Source organism: Leopardus geoffroyi, chromosome D1 (assembly GCF_018350155.1).
Source record: "Leopardus geoffroyi isolate Oge1 chromosome D1, O.geoffroyi_Oge1_pat1.0, whole genome shotgun sequence".
Lineage (NCBI taxonomy): Eukaryota > Metazoa > Chordata > Mammalia > Carnivora > Felidae > Leopardus > Leopardus geoffroyi.
The window spans coordinates 103,652,324-103,669,438 of NC_059329.1; the positions used below are offsets into that span (position 1 = coordinate 103,652,324).

Below are 17,115 nucleotides of genomic sequence, written 5' to 3' on the forward strand. Positions count from 1 at the left end.
GTAACCAAGAATTTTTCATGCTCTTCCTTGATTCTGTGGTGGTTATCCTTGCTCTGTTATATGAAATAATACATATAAATCTTCTCACGTACTTTGGGACCAGATACAAGGAGAGAGATTCAGGAGCACTGGCCCTCAGTGTATTTATGTGTTTTCCTCTGGGTGCTGGGTGCAAGTGCAGACAATGATGATAGAAGCAGCATTGCATAGTGGCTCAGAGGGAGGACGATGGGGCCAAACTAACATGGTTGAGATCCTGACTGACCCCACATACCTACTGTGTGACCTTGGACAAATTATTTCCTCTTTCCATGCCTCCGTTCTTCTATCTAGAAAGAGGAGTAAATAATGGTACTTACTCTGTAGGGTTTAGAGGAATATAAAGTTCTCTCCCTGCCCTACTCTGCCACAAGTGACCCAATCCATGTGTCCCTTTTTGCTGAAGAAGTTCCCATCCAGGCTCATGGGTTGCCCTGTGCCTGCAGGTCCTTAATGAGTTCCAGGAAAATGTATGAGTTGTAGTTTATCCAGCCTTTTCTGATCATTAGTGTGGAATCAGTGCTTTTTACAGCTTTCTAAACCTAACTTAGAAGCAAAAATGAGACCATATATTTTCTTAATTTAGATATACATAATAATTATAATGGCTTAGACAGTAATTGTTTAGACAAGCTCCTGGTACCTGGTAAGCATATATAAATGTTTTATTAAATAAAGAATTATCGAATACAATGCATTATGCATGTACAGGTATTTAGTGGAAATATTGTTTCCCTTACTATAAACCATTTCTGCTTTGTATAGTCAGCATGTTTAATGGGGAATGTGAAAAGGGTAATTTGTATCTGCCTACCAGGTAATCCAATGGAAGGGTTTCAACTGATGTCCATATTGGGACTCTCACCAATAGAAATGTATATTTCCTTTTCCTGCCACTGAAATTTTTGATACAAGAACCACTGCACATATATAAGGGGTAGATGCTAGATTGTACCCAATTATTATGAATCCAATTTGTAAATTATACTCTGGAAACCTTATAGCTCAGTCCCACCCAATTTTCTAACCATTCCCTGCCCCCTCCCATGTAATAATAATCTTTAGTCCAGATTGTACGTGTTCCTGGTGCTTAATACCAAAAATTACAACTAATGTTTTTGGAATGCTTAATATGTGCCAGATATTTTTCCAAGTTGTTCATTTAGATTTTCTAATTCATTTGATTCTTGAAATAAATCTGTAGTTTGGGAACTGTCATTTTCCCTCATTTTAGAGATAAGGATTCTGTGGCACAGAGAAGTCAAATCATTTTCTCCACTTTACAGAGCTGACAAAAAGCATATCTGGGATTTTCATTCAGAGAGTACAGCTCCACCGTATATATGAGGATACACTACACTGCCCTACCCCATAGTGTTTCTAGCATTATGGATGTGCTTTATTTTATATTAATAAGTAATCATTGAAATGTAGGCTCACCAAGGGATCTGTGTTTTATTCAATATTTGACCAAATTCCTAGAACAGTCCCTGGCACATAGTAGGTGATCAGTTAATATATATTGCTGTTGTTAAAATCAGAAAATTGTGGAGGGTTTAACACATGTTTTGTGCTACCAGCATGGAGAAAGAGCATGAGAAGTTCATATGAAAAGGCAGGAGAATCTTTGCTCATTTGGACATCACTACATCCCATTCTGGAATTTTCCCCAAGGAAAATAATTTTTTTAAGAGGTAAGAAAAGAATAAAGGAAAGAAGGAAGGGTAGGAAATAGAGTGGGTGCCCCCACTATCTCCTCTCAATGTCTTCCAACTGATGGACCCTCTAGTTTAACTTCTACAATCAAATATAAAATTTGTTTATGGCAGGGTGATTATAGGGGTAGAAATTGACCCATTTCAAGAAAGATAACACTGTTCTCACTTTCTTGGGGTTTCTATGAGGAAAAATGCTACCACTAGTCAGTCTTTCTCCTAAGAACTCCCCCAGGATCATATGCACTTAGTGTCAAGTATTCATGTGCCTAATGCGTTAACATGATTTTTTAAATTTTAGTTAATATACAGTACAAAATTGGTTTCAGGAGTAGAACTCAATGATTCATCACTTACATACAACACCCAGTGCTCATTCTAACAAGTTCCCTCATCAGTACCAATCACCCATCTAGCCCATCTCCCACCTATCTCCCTCCATCAACCCTCAGTTTGTTCTGTATCATTAAGAGTCTCTTGTGGTTTGCTTCCCTCTCTTCTCTAGCCTCCTTCCCCTATGTTCATCTGTTTCATTTCTTCAATTCTACATATGAGCGAAATCATATAGCATTTGTCTTTCTCTGATTGACTTACTTTGCTTATCATAATACATTCTAGCTCCATCCACATTTTTTTTTTAAATTTTTTTTTTCAACGTTTATTTGTTTTTGGGACAGAGAGAGACAGAGCATGAACGGGGGAGGGGCAGAGAGAGAAGGAGACACAGAATCGGAAACAGGCTCCAGGCTCTGAGCCATCAGCCCAGAGCCCGTCGCAGGGCTCGAACTCACAGACCGCGAGATCGTGACCTGGCTGAAGTCGGACGCTTAACCGACTGCGCCACCCAGGCGCCCCTAGCTCCATCCACATTGTTGCAAGTGGCAAGATTTCATTCTTTTTGATGGCTGAGTAATATTCCAACGTGTGTGTGTGTGTGTGTGTGTGTGTGTGTGTATTTTATTCATTCATCAGTTGATGGACATTTGGACTCTCTCCATAGTTTAGCTATTGTTGATAATGCTGCTGTAAACATCGGGGTGCATGTACCCCTTAAAATACATATTTTTGTATCCTTTGGGTAAATACCTAATAGTGCAATTGCTGGATACGAGGGTAATTCTATTTTTAGTTTTTTGAGGAACCTCTATACTGTTCTCCAAAGTGACTGCACCAGTTTGCATTCCCACCAATAGTATTAGAGGGCTCCCCTTTCTTTGCATCCTCACCAACATCTGCTGTTATTGTGTTGTTAATTTTAGCCATTCTGACAGGTATGAGGTGGTATCTCATCATGATTTTGCTTTGTATTTCCCTGATGATGAGTGATGTTGAGCATCTTTCAATGTGTCTGTTAGCCATCTGGATATCTTCTTTGGAAACCATCTCTTCATGTCTCCTGCCCATTTCTTAACTGGGTTGTTTGTTGTTTTGGGTGTTGAGTTTTATAAGTTCTTCATAGATTTTAGATACTAACCCTTTATCAGATATGTCGTTTGCAAATACCTTTCCCATTCTGTAGGCTGCCTCTTAGTCTTGTTGATTGTTTCCTTCACTGTGTAGAAACTTTTTATCTTGGTGAGGTCCCAGTAGTTCATGTTTGCTTTTGTTTCCCTTGCCTTCTGCCATGTGTCTAGTAAGAAGTTGCTCTGGCTGAGGTCAAAGAGGTTGCTGCCTGTGTTCTCCTCTAGGATTTTGGTGGTTTTCTGTCTCATATTTAGTGTTTTCACCCATTTTGAATTTGTTTTTGTGTTTCACCCATTTGTGAATTTGTTTTGTCTCATTCTTCTGCATGTCGCCATCCAGTTTTCCCAACATCATTTGCTGAAGACATGGTCTTTTTTCCATTGGATATTCTTTCCTGCTTTGTTGAAGATTAGTTGACCATATAGTTGTGGGTTCATCTCTGGGTTTTCTGTTTTGTTCCATTGATCTGAGTGTCTGTTTTTGTGCCGATACCATGCTGTCTTGATGACTACAGCTCTGTAATACAGCTTGAAATGGAGAATCATGGTGCCTCTAGCTTTGTTGTCTTTTTCAGGATTGCTTTGGCTATTCGGGGCCTTTTGTGGTTCCATAAATGTTTTAGGATTGTTTGTTCTGCCTCTGTGAAAAATGCTGATGGTATTTTGACAGGGTTTGCATTAAATGCGTAGATTGCTTTGGCTATTATAGACATTTTGACAATGTTTGTTCTTCCAATCCAGGAATGCTTTTGCATTTCTTTGTGTCCTCTTCAGTTTCTTTCAAAGTGTTCTATAGTTTTCAGAGTACAGCTCTTTTACCTCTTTAGTTAGGTTTATTCCTAGGTGTCTTACTGTTTTTGGTGCCGTTGCAAATGGGATTAATTCCTTGATTTCTTTTCCTGCTACTTCATTACTAGTGCATAGAAATGCAACAGATTTCTGCACATTGACTTTAGTATCCTGCGACTTTGCTGAATTCATGTATCAATTCTAGCAGCTTTTTGGTGGAGTCTTTTGGGTTTTCTACATAGAGTATTATGTTGTCTGCAAATAGGAAAGTTTGACTTCTTCCTTGCTGATTTGTATGCCCTTTATTTCTTTTTGTTGTCTGATTGCTGAGGTTAAGACTTCCAAAACTATGTTAAATAGTAATGGTGAAAGTGGAAATCCTTGTCTTGTTCCTGGCAGTAGGGGAAAGGCTCTCAGTTTTTCCCTACTGAGGGTGATATTAGCTGTGGTCTTTTGTATATGGCATTTATGATGTTAAGGTGTGCTCCCTCTATCCCTACTTTGTTGAGGCTTTTTATCAAGAATGCATGCTGCATTTTGTCAGATGCTTTTTTTGAATCTATTGACAGGATCATTTGGTTCTTATCCTTCCTTTTATTAATGTAGTTATCACATTGATTGATTTGCAAATATTGAACCAGACCTGCAAGCCAGGAATAAATCCCACTTGATCATGGTGAATAATTATTTTCATGTACTATTGGATTTTATTTGCTAATATCTTGTTGAGAATTTTTGCATCCATCTTCATCAGGGTATTGGCCTGTAATTCTCCTCTTTAGTGAGGTCTTTGTATGGTTTTGGAATCAAGGTAATGCTGGCCTCATAGAGTGACTTGAGAAGTTTTCCTCCTCCTCTCTCTCTCTCTCTCTTTCTTCTTTCTTTCTTTCTTTCTTTCTTTCTTTCTTAACAATTTGAGAAGAATAGGTATTAACTTTTCTTAAATGTCTGGGTAGAATTCTGCTAGGTAGAATTCTGCTAAGAAGGCATCTGGCCCAGGACTCTTGTTTGTTAGGAGATTTTTGAATACTGATTCAATTTCTTGCTGGTTATGGATCTATTCAAATTTTCTATTTATTCCTATTTCAGTCTTGTTAGTTTTTGGGTTTCTAGGAATTTGTCCATTTCTTCCAGATTGCCCAGTTTGTTGGCATGAAATTTTTCATAGTATTCTTACAATTGTTTGTATTTCTGTGGTGTTGGTTGTGATCTCTCCTCTTTCATTTGTGATTTTATTTATTTGGGTCCTTTTTTACTTTTGATAAGTCTTGCTAAGTGCTTACCAATTTTGTTTATTCTTTCAAAGAATGGGCTCTTTGTTTTGTTGATCTGTTGTTGTTGTCGTTGTTGTTTCTATTTCATTTATTTCTGCTCTAATCTTTAAAAAAATTGTTTTAATGTTTATTTTTGAGAGAGACAGAGACAGAGTGTGAGCAGGGGTGGGGCAGAGAGAAAGGGAGACAGAATCCAGAACAGGCTCCAGGCTCTGAGCTGTCAGCACAGAGCCCGACGCGGGGCTCAAACCCACGAACCGTGAGATCATGACCTGAGCCATAGTCGGACGCTTAACCAACTGAGCCACCCAGGCACCTCTTTATTACTAATCTTTAATTCTTCTGCTGGCTTTAGTTTTTTTTTTTTTTAATTTTTTTTTTCAACGTTTATTTATTTTTGGGACAGAGAGAGAGCATGAACGGGGGAGGGGCAGAGAGAGAGGGAGACACAGAATTGGAAACAGGCTCCAGGCTCTGAGCCATCGCCCAGAGCCCGACGCGGGGCTCGAACTCACGGACCGCGAGATCGTGACCTGGCTGAAGTCGGACGCTTAACCGACTGCGCCACCCAGGCGCCCCTGCTGGCTTTAGTTTTTATTTGCTGTTCCTTTTCTTGCTCTTTTAATTGTAAGGTCAGGTTGTATATTTGGGACCTTTCTTGCCTCTTGAGATAGGTCTGAATTGCAATATACTTCTCTCTTAGGACTGCGCTTGCTGCATCCCAAGGGGTTTGGACTGTTATGTTTTCATTTTCATTTGCTTCCATGTATTTTTTAATTTCTTCTTTAACTTCCTGGTCAACTCATTCATTCTTTATCATGATGTTCTCTAACCTCCATATATTTGAGGGCTTTCCAAATTTTTTCTTATGGTTGACTTCAAGTTTCATAGCATTGTGATCTGAAAATATGCAGGTATGATCTTGATCTTTTTGTACTTGTTGAGGGCTGATTTGTGACCCAGTATATGATCTGTTCTGGAGAATGTTCCATGCACACTCGAGAAGAATGTGTACTCTGCTGCTTTAGGATGAAATGTTCTGAATATATCTGTTCAGTCCATCTGGTCAAGTGTGTCATTCAAAGTCATGGTTTCCTTCCTGATCTTCTGCTTCGATGATCTGTCCATTGTTGGAAGTGAGATGTTGAAGTCCCCTACTATTATTGTATTATTACCAATGAGTTTCTTTATGTTTGTTATCAATTGAGTTATATATTTGGGTTTTTCCAAGTTGGGAGCATAAATATTTACATCTTCTTGATGGATGGACCCCTTAATTATGATATAATGCTCATCTTCATCTTTTGTTACAGTCTTTGGTTTAAAATCTAGTTTTCTGATATAAGAATGGCTATTCTGGCTTTCTTTTGATATCCATTAGCATGATAGGTGCTTTTTTCTACCTTTAACTTTCAATCTGCAGGTATCTCTAGGTCTAAAATGAGTCTCTTGTAGGCAGCATATAGATGGATCTTGTTTTTTTATCCATTCTGATACCCTATATCTTTTGATTGGAGCATTTAGTCCATTTGCATTCAGAGTGATTATTGAAAGATTTGAATTAAGTACAATTGTGTTGCCTGTAAAGTTGGTTTTTTTAGTCATGTTCTCTGGTCCTTTCTAGTCTTTGTTGCTCTTGCTTTTTTTTTTCTTCTTCAAGGAGTCCTCCTTAAATTTCTTGCAGAGCTCGTTTAGTATTCACAAACTCCTTTAGTTTTTGTTTGGGAAACTCTTTATCTCTCCTTCTATTCTGAATGACAGCCTTGATGGATCAAGTATTCTTGGCTTCATATTTTTCCCATTCAGCACATTGACTATTTCTTCTCACTCCTTTCTGGCCTGACAAATTTCAGTGGACAGGTCTGCTGCTGACCTTATGTGTCTACATTTGTAGGTTAAGGACCTTTTATCCCTAACTGCTTTCACAATTCTCTCTTTATCTTTGTATTTTGCAAGTTTCACTGTGATATGTTGTGGCATCGATCTGTTTTTGTTGATTTTGAGGGGAGTTTTCTGTGCCTTTTGGACTTGAATGCCTGTTTCCTTCCCCAGATTAGGCAAGTTCTCAGCTAATATTTATTCAAATGATCCTTCTGCCCCCTTTTCCTGTGCTTCTGGGATTCCTAGGATATGGATATTGTTTCACTGTATGGAGTTGCTGAGTTCTGTAATGATCTAATAGTATTCATGATCTAATAGTATTCTTTCCCTCTTCTTTTCAGCTTAAGCACCATTATTTTCCATAATTTTATCTTTTATGTCACTTATTCTCTCCTCTGCTTCTCCATCCTCATTGTGATTATATCCAGTCAGTTTTGCATCTCATTGATAGCATTTTTTATTTCAGCCTGACTAATTTTTGGTCCTTGATCTCTGTAGTGAGGGTTTCTCTGGGGCCTCCGTTTGTTGTTGTTGTTGTTGATTTGTTTTGTTTTGTTTTGTTTTGTTTTGTTTTTGAAGCCCAGCCAGTAGTCTTATGACTGTTGCTCTAAATTCTTATTCAGGGGCACCTGGGTAGCTTTGTTGGTTAAGCACCTGACTCTTGATTTTGGCTCAGGTCATTATCTCACATGTCATGTGTTTGAGCTCCACATTGGGCCCCACGCTGATGGTGCAGAGCCTGCTTGGGATTCTGTCTCTCTCTCTTTCTGCCCCTCCCCTGCTCGCTCTATCTCTCTCTCTCAAAATAAATAAACATTTTTAAAAAATTAATTATTCTTCAGATATGTTGCTTATATCTGTTTTGAGCAAGTCCCTGGCTGTGATTTTTTTTAAGTTTATTTATTTGTTTTGAGAGACAGAGAGAGAGAGCATGCATGCAAGCAGGGGAGGGGCAGAGCAAGAGGGAGAGAGAGAATCTTAAGTAAGCTCTGCACCATCAGCACAGAACCCAACATGAGGCTCAACCCCAGGTGTATGCTGTGTGTACTCTGCTGTTGTGTTTTGGCTGCTTTTTCCCACTAGTCAGTCTTCTGCAGGGCTCCTCCTTGTTGCAGTGGGGAGTGTTTGGATCTTTAACTAGGTGTGCTTTGATTTGTTTGTTAAAATAAGCCTGGAAAGGGGCGCCTGGGTGGCGCAGTCGGTTAGGCGTCCGACTTCAGCCAGGTCACGATCTCGCGGTCCGTGAGTTTGAGCCCCGCATCAGGCTCTGGGCTGATGGCTCAGAGCCTGGAGCCTGTTTCCGATTCTGTGTCTCCCTCTCTCTCTGCCCCTCCCCCGTTCATGCTCTGTCTTTCTCTGTCCCAAAAATGAATAAACGTTGAAAAAAAAATTAAAAAAAAAAAAAGCCTGGAAAAAAAAAAAGGAAAAAAAAAAGCCTGATTCCACCCCCACCCCCCGCCAAAACAAAAAAGAGAAAAAGAAGAGGAACAAAGAAAACCATGCAGACATCAAAAAACCATAAGCCTAAAAAAAAACCCAAAAAACCATAAGCCTGATTCCAAGGAAAAAAGGAAAAACGATAGAAAAAGAAAAAAAGAAGCCTGATTTTGAAAGAGAGAGAGAGTGAGGGAGAAGGAGGGAGAAGGAAATGAAAACACAAACAACAGACTATTAGCCTGATTTAAAAGGGAGAAAAAGAAGGGGAAAAAAAAAAGTAAACCTGGTCCTATTTTTACCAGAATTGTAGGTGACACTTTGAAGCATTCTATGATAATCGGCTTGGTGTTTGCAGGGTGATGCCTATTTTGGTCTTCTAGAGGAGACTCCCACTGTGTTGACTCAGAGTCAGTCCTGCCCCCATAAATAGGCAGTTGCCAGGCACAGAGAGGTGGGGTTTGGTGCACACAGGTCCTGCCTCCACTGGGGGCTGCTGTGTTGCTTTCTGAAGTCCCATCGTGTTGGCATGGATGGGGGAAATGGTGCCCCTCCACTTTCTCAACCTCAGACAGAGGATCTCACACCCCCCACTGTTCTGGAAGCCCTCACAAAATAGTGAGGGCAGTCAGTGTGCCCTGCTCCACAGCTCTCTTGCCTTTTTGTCTTTGGCACCCAGGTAGGATTCCAAACTTGAAATCTTAAAGGACCCAACATAGCATGGACCCTCCCACCTCCTCTGGAGGAGAGCCTTTCCGCTTTGTCTGATGTTCTTTGTCCTAGAAAAGCAGCCCCACTCTTGGGCACTCTACACAATCTGTGGCCTAACACCATGATAAGCAGTAACCAGGTAACATGCCCTCTGTGTGTGCTTCTGTCCCCTGCCTATGAAAGGCCTTTGGTGGAGCTTGCAGGGCGTTTTGTCCTTGGGGAAGCAATACACCCTCTTCAAATGTACTCCAGGAAGGGGAATGTTCTTTCCCACTGCGACCCAAGAGATCCCTACGCCATGCTATGCACTCTGGGGCCAGTGCCCTTCTTCTCCCCAGAAGTGCATGCCACAGCTTCACTCCAAAGTTGCACACTTCCAAAACCTCAGATTTTGAACTCCACAAGTTTGCAAAATACCTGCGACACTCAGTACCTCTGGCTCCCCAGTCCTTGGTCTGGAGAGGCTTTCCTCTTGTGCAAACCTCCCACCATACTCGCAACCCCTCTCTCTTCCTCTCCCTTTTGTGTCTCCAGGGAAAGCGTTTCCTCCCTTCTGCAGCACTGCTGTTTTTCCCTCCCCCAGATTCACTTCCATGCTCCTTTCACCTGCCATGTTGTCTCCTCCCAAATGTGGAGATCCTTCTGTCAGCCCTCAGATTGATTTCCTGGGTATTCCAAGTGAACTGGCCTCAATATAGCTGTGTTTGAGGGATGAGGAAAGACCAGGGTTCCCCTACTTCTCTGCCATCTTAACTCCTCTCTTAACATGATCGTGAAACAAAGACCAAAGGGCTACTGGTCAAAGAATCAATTCACTTTGGTCCCTAAATTACATGGGGTCACAAGTGATGTTACCAAGATGGTGGGATGGGAAGCTCTTGACATTCTCTGTTCCTAAGGACACATTCAGAGGGGGCAATTACCTCTGAGAAATCCAGAAACTGGCCAAGCAATCTCTACACATTACGTGAATTAAAAAAGAGCCACACTGAAATGGGTAGGAAGGGCTGAGATACACTTGCAATAAACCCTACCCTCAGCACGGCCCCTTACAATCAGGAGGGAATCCCTAACTCTCAGTTTCTTCCTGAGAAGCAAAAGATTTGGACCACACATCTAGTGCCCCATTTTTAAAGCTGCCACCCAAGGGATAGACCCGTGAATCACCTCGCTCTGAGAGCCATTGTGGCTTGGCATCCATGAATCTTACAGGGCCGCATCAAACAAAGAAGCAGTTTTTAAAATGGGTGCATGGGCATTTCTTGTAGCTATCTCTTCCAGGCTCAGCACAGAAGGAACAGGCAAAATGCCCATCACCCAGTCTCCCTGGAAGGCTTTGACTGCATACTTTCCCAGCTGCTACCTGAGGTTCTGGCTTCTAATCAACCCATATATGGGAGCTCACTGGGATCTTCCCAGAAGCCTAAAAGAGCTAGTGGAGACATCCTCTGCCTTCTCTCCTCAGTTACCCCACTAATAAAGCCAAGTGTCCAGCTTCTCCCTAAAAAGAGTTTGTCTACAAATCTAATACCTTGTCTTCTAAGGCTGCCAGGGAGGGACTGGCTTCTAAATCACCTAGCTCTGGGAGCTGGCAAGGCTCAGGATTAATGAATCCTTCCAGGAACACACAAAATAAAGAGGTGGCTCTACATTTTCAATAATATGGATGAAGGTAGAGTGTATTGTGATAAGCGAAATAAGTCAGAGAAAGACAAATACCATATGATTTCACTCATAGGTGGAATTTAAGAAACAAAACAGATGAACACAGGGGAAGGGGAAAAAAGAGAGAGGGAAGCTAACCATAAGAGACTTAACTATAGAGAACAAACTGAGGGTTGATGGAGGGAAGTGGGTGAGGGAGGGGCCAAATGGGTGATGTGTATTAAGGAGGACACTTGTGATGAGCACTGGCTGTTACATGCAAGTGATGAATCACTAAATTCTATACCTGAAACCAATGTTACCATTTATGTTAATTAACTAGAATTTAAGTAAAAACTTGAAATTAAAAAAAAAAGAGGTGGCTTGGGGCGCCTGGGTGGCTCAGTTAGTCAAGTGTCTGACTTCAACTCAGGTCATGATCTTGTGGTTTGCAAGTCTGAGCCTGTGTCAGACTCTGTGCTGACCGCTCAGAGCTGGAGCCTGCTTCAGATTCTGTCTCTCTCTGTTTCTCTCTCTCTCTGCCTGCCCCCCAATGCTCTTTCTCTCTCTAAAATAAACATTAAAAAAGAGAGAGGTGGCTCTAAATGGGTACAAATGCATTCCCAGAGGCTATCCTCTCTGGCTAAGCACAGAATACATAGACAAAAACAACCGGCTCCCAGTTTATTCCTGATTGCATCATATCTAATATTTTGACTTGCCCAAGTGCTGTCTGGAGATTGGGCTTCAAATTAGCTTGCATTGGAAACTGAAGGAGCTGACTAATAATAGTTCTCTGGGAGCCTAAACAGGCATGTGTGCAATTCCCATGCTGTTGGGATACCAACAGGTCTTGGACACCCTAGTCTCCTGGGAATCACTAAGAGCAAAGGCAGTGGTTTACAAAAACACAGAGGCTTGAGGAAAATAAATACTCAGGTCAAGCTTATTGACAAAGTTTATTTCCTATACAAGACTAGTCTGTTAAGACTGGGATAGGTGGCTGTTTTATCTAATCTATAAAAACCAATACAGAGAGTCAAGGAAAATAAACAGAAGAATATGTTCCAAACAAATAAGCAAACTCTCACACACACACACACAAACAAGATAAATCTCCAGAAACCAATCTTAATGAAACAGGGATAAGTAACTCTCTGAAAGAGAGTTCCAAATAACAGTCATAAAGATGCTTACCAAGGTCAGGAGAGCAATGCATGAACAAAGTGAACATTTCAACAAAGAGAAGATATATATTTTTTTTAATGTTTATTTATTTTGAGACAGAGAGTGAGAGCGGGGTAGGGGCAGAAAGAGAGAGAGAATCCCAGGCAGGCTCCATGCTGTCAGCACAGAGCCTGACATGGGGCTCAGTCCCACAACTCTGGGATCATGACCTGAGCCAAAACCAAGAGCTGAATGCTTAACTTACTGAGCCACCCAGGCACCTTGAGACAGAAGATTTTTTTTTTTAATTTTTTAAACTTTTTTTAAATTTATTTTTGAGACAGAGAGAGACAGAGCATGAACGGGGGAGGGGCAGAGAGAGGGAGACACAGAATCGGAAGCAGGCTCCAGACTCTGAGCCATCAGCCCAGAGCCCGACGCGGGGCTCGAACTCACGGACCGCAAGATCGTGACCTGAGCTGAAGTCGGAGGCTTAACAGACTGAGCCACCCAGGCGCCCCGAGACAGAAAATATTTTAAAAATAGCAAATAAATCATTGAGCTGAAGAACATAATAAACTGGAAAATTCAATAGAGGGGTTCAGCAGCAGACTAGATCAGATGAGGAAAAGGATCAGCAAACTCAAAGACAGGTCAATGAAAATCATCTAATCCGAGAAGCAAAAATAAAAAAAATAAAAGAGTGAAAATAGCTTCAGAAACTTATGGAACACAATACAGTGGACCAATATACCCATTATAGATGTCCCAGAAGGAAAAAGAGAGAGAATGGTGCAGAAATGTGTTCAAAAAAATAACGGCTAAAATCTTCCCAAAGCTGGGGAAAGAAACAGACACTGAAATCCAAGAAACCCAAAAGGGACCAAAAATATTAATGCAAAGAGGCCTGCACCAAGACACATTATAATTTAATTGATAAAAACTAAAGACAAAGAATCTTAAAAGCAACAAAAGAAAAGTGATTTTGGGGGCACCCCTGTGGCTCAATTGGTTAAGTGTCCAACTTCAGCTCAGGTCACGATCTCACAGTTCATGAATTCAAGCTGACAGCACAGAGCCTGCTTTGGATTCTCTGTCTCCCTCTGTCTCTCTCTCTGCCCCTCTCTTGATCTCTCTCCCTCTCCCCCCCCCCTCAAAAAATCAATAAACACTTTTAAAAAGGTTTAAAAAAAGGAATTTTTTTTACATACAAAGAAACCCTCATAAGACTATAAGCAGATTTTTTTTCAGCAGAAAGCTTGCATACTTGAAGGGAGTGGAATGATACATTCAAAGTGCCAAAAGAAAAAACAGCTGACAGCCAAGAATTCTTTACCCATGAAAGTTTCCTTCAGAATTGAAGGGAGATAGGTCTTACCAGACAGACGAAAGCTGAAGAGTTCGTCGTCACTAGAGCAGCCTTACAAGAAATGTTAAAAGGAATTTCTTGAAGTTGAAAGATATTCCATACAAATGTAAACCAAAAGAAAGTAGGAGTAGCTACACTTAATCAGGCAAAATAGACATTAAGTAAAAAAAACTGTAATAAGAAAGAAAAAAGGTCATTCATAATGATAAAAGGGTCAGTGTATTCAAATAATGTAACAATTGTAAATGTCTATGTACCAAATGATGGAGCACTTAAATATATAAAGCAGATATTGACAGATCTGAAGGGAGAGATAGAAAACAATACAGTAATAGTAGGGAACTTCAGTACTCCACTTTCAACAATGGATAGATCATCCAGGCAGATAATCAGTAAGGAAACACTGGATTGGGGCTACATAGTAGACCAAATGGACCTAACAGATACATACACACATTCCATCATACAGCAGATGAGTACACATTTTTCTTAAGTGCACATGGAACATTCTTCAGGACAGGTTATATGTTAGGCCACAAGACAAGTCTTAACAAATTTAAAACAATTGGAATCATACCAAGCACCTTTTCTCACCACAATGTCATACAACTAGAAATCAATAACAAAGATGAAAACTGGAAAATACACAAATATGTGAAAATTAAACAATATGTTCCTGAAGAAAAATGAGTCGAAAAATTGTTTAAAGAAATTAAAAATTTTTTTCAGACAAATGTAAAAGGAAATACCATATACCGAAACTTACGTGATACAGCAAAAGTATTTCAAAGAGAAAAGTTTATGATGACAAATGGTTAAGTTAAGAAAAAAGATCTCAAATATACAATCTAATCTCACACCTCAAAAAAAAATGGAAAAAGAAGAAATAAGTACAAGGTTAGTAGAAAGAAGAAAATGAGGGGCGCCTGGGTGGCGCAGTCGGTTAAGCGTCCGACTTCAGCCAGGTCACGATCTCGCGGTCCGTGAGTTCGAGCCCCGCGTGGGGCTCTGGGCTGATGGCTCAGAGCCTGGAGCCTGTTTCCGATTCTGTGTCTCCCTCTCTCTCTGCCCCTCCCCCGTTCATGCTCTGTCTCTCTCTGTCCCAAAAATAAACGTTGAAAAAAAAAATTAAAAAAAAAAAAAAAAAAGAAAGAAGAAAATGATCAGAGCATAAATAAGTAAAATAGAGACTAGAAAACTAATAGAAAGATAAGTGAAACTAAGAAGTTTTTTTTGGAAGATAAACAAAATTCATTAACTTTTAGCTAGACCAACTAAGGCAAAAGAGAGAACACTTAAATAAATAAGGCCAGACAAGAAAGAGGAGACATTACAAATGATGACACAAAATGAAAAAGATAATAAGAAACCACTATGAACAATCATCCACCAACAAATTGGATAACCTAAAAGAGACTGATAAATTCCTAGAAACATACAACCTATCAAAATTAAATTATAAAGAAGTATAAGATCTGATCAAACCAATTACTAGTAAAGAAGTTGAATAATCAAGAACTCCCAATAAATAAAAGCTCAGGACCAGAAGACTTCACTGGTGAATTCTACCAAACACTTAAAGAATTAATGCAAATCTTTCTCAAACCCTTCCAAAAAATTGAAGAGGAGGGAATACTTCCAAACCCATTTTATGTGGCCAGAATTACCCTGATACCAAAGCTAGACAAGAATCCAAGAAAAGAAAGCTAAAGACCAATATCTCTGATGAACAAAGATGCAAAGCTCAACAAAATAGCAAGTCACATGCAACAACACATTAGAAGGATGATAAAACATGAGCAATGGGATTTTATCCCTGGATATTAGCCCACAGCTAACATCATACTCAATGGTGAAGAACTCAAAACTTTTCCTTTAAGATTAGAAAAAAGACAGGGATGCCTACTCTTGCCACTTATCTTCAACATAGCAGGGAAAGGAGACAAAAGGCACAGGTTAGAAAGGAATAAGTAAAATTGTCTATACTGGTGACATTATTTTATGTATAGAAAACATTAAAGATTCTACCAAAAAACTGTTAGAACCAAGAAATCAGTAGAGTGGCAGGATACCAAATCAGTATACAAAACTGAGTTGCATTTCCATACATTAACAATGAATTATAAGAAAGAGAAATTAAGAAAATTCCATTTACAGGGGCTCCTAGGTGGCTCAGTCAGTTAATTGTCCGACTTTGGCTCAGGTCATGATCTCACAGTTCCTGAGTTCGAGCCCCATGTCGGGCTCTGTGCTGACAGCTCAGAGCCTGGAGCCTGCTTCAGATTCTGTGTTTCCCTCTCTTTCTGCCCTCCCTGGCTTGCATTCTCCCTCTCTCTATCAAAAATAAATAAACTTTAAAAAATAAATCCCATTTACAATAGCAAAAAAAAAAAAAAAAAGAATTAAATGCTTAGAAGAGTTTTAATTAAAAAGGTCAAAGATCTGTACACTGAAAACTATTAAAAGATTAATAAAAGAAATTTAAGAAGATGCAAATAAATGGAAAATGATTCTGTGTTCATGGACCGGAAAAATTGTTATTATACAGATGTCCTCCATTCTACCAAAAACAATCTTTATCAATACAATCTTTATCAAAATTCCAATAGAAATAGAAAGAAAAAACAATCCTAAAATGTGTATGGAACCACAAAAGCCAAATAGCCAAAAAAGATGTTGAGAAAGAAGAACAAAGCAGGAGACATTGCACTTTCTGACTTCTAACTATGTTACAAAACTATAATAACAAAGCAGTATAGTATTGGCATAAAAACAGACACATAGATTAGGGGAACAGAATAGAGAGCCCAGAAATAAACTCATGTAGGTATGGTCAGGTAATTGTTAACAAAATTGTCAAGAATATATAATAGAGAAAGGACAGTCTCTTCAATATACAATGTTGAGAAAACTGGATATCCACATGCAGAAAGAAAGAAAAGAAAAGAAAGAAAGAAGGAAAGAAAGAAAGAAAGAAAGAAAGAAAGAAAGAAAGAAAGAAAGAAAGAAATTGGACCACTATTTTACACTATATACAAAAATCAACTCAAAATGAATTAAAGACCTACACATAAGATCTGAAACCATAAAACTAGAAGACATAGGGGAAAAAAACTCCTTCACATTGGTATTGGCAGCAGTTTTTTGGATTTGACACCAAAAACACAATAAAAACAAATATGAATAAGTGGGATTATATCAAGCTAAAAAGTTTTTGCACAGCAAAGGAAACCATAAACAAAATAAAAGGCATAGTATGAAATGGGAGAAAATATTTGCAAACTATATATCTAGTAAGAGGTTAATATCCAAAATAAATAATGAACTTATACAACTCAAGGGCAAAACAAAACAAAACCCCATATAACCCAACAAAAAAATGAGCAGAGGACTGGAAAAGACATTTTTCCAAAGAAGATACACAGATGGTCAACACGTACGTGAAAAGATGCTCCTCACTAATCATCAGGATAGGCAAATCAAAACCACAGCGAGATATTACCTCACACCTGTCAGGTTTCTGTTATCCAGAAATAACAGAGACTGGCAAGGATTTGCAGAAAATGGAACCTTTGTGCACTGTTGGTGGGAATGTGAAGTGTTACAGCCTCTATGGAAAACAGAGGGGA

General features: G+C 39.5%; 1 long non-coding RNA gene across 1 annotated transcript in view; it reads left to right on the forward strand.

The window, feature by feature from the left end:
• Positions 1 to 729: 729 nt before the first annotated feature.
• The window catches only part of LOC123601727, a 31,809-nt gene continuing 15,423 nt past the window's right edge, over positions 730 to 17,115 (forward strand). The window contains exon 1 of the long non-coding RNA XR_006714245.1: positions 730 to 1,733. This is a non-coding gene — a long non-coding RNA (uncharacterized LOC123601727). The remainder of the gene's footprint in view (positions 1,734 to 17,115) is intronic.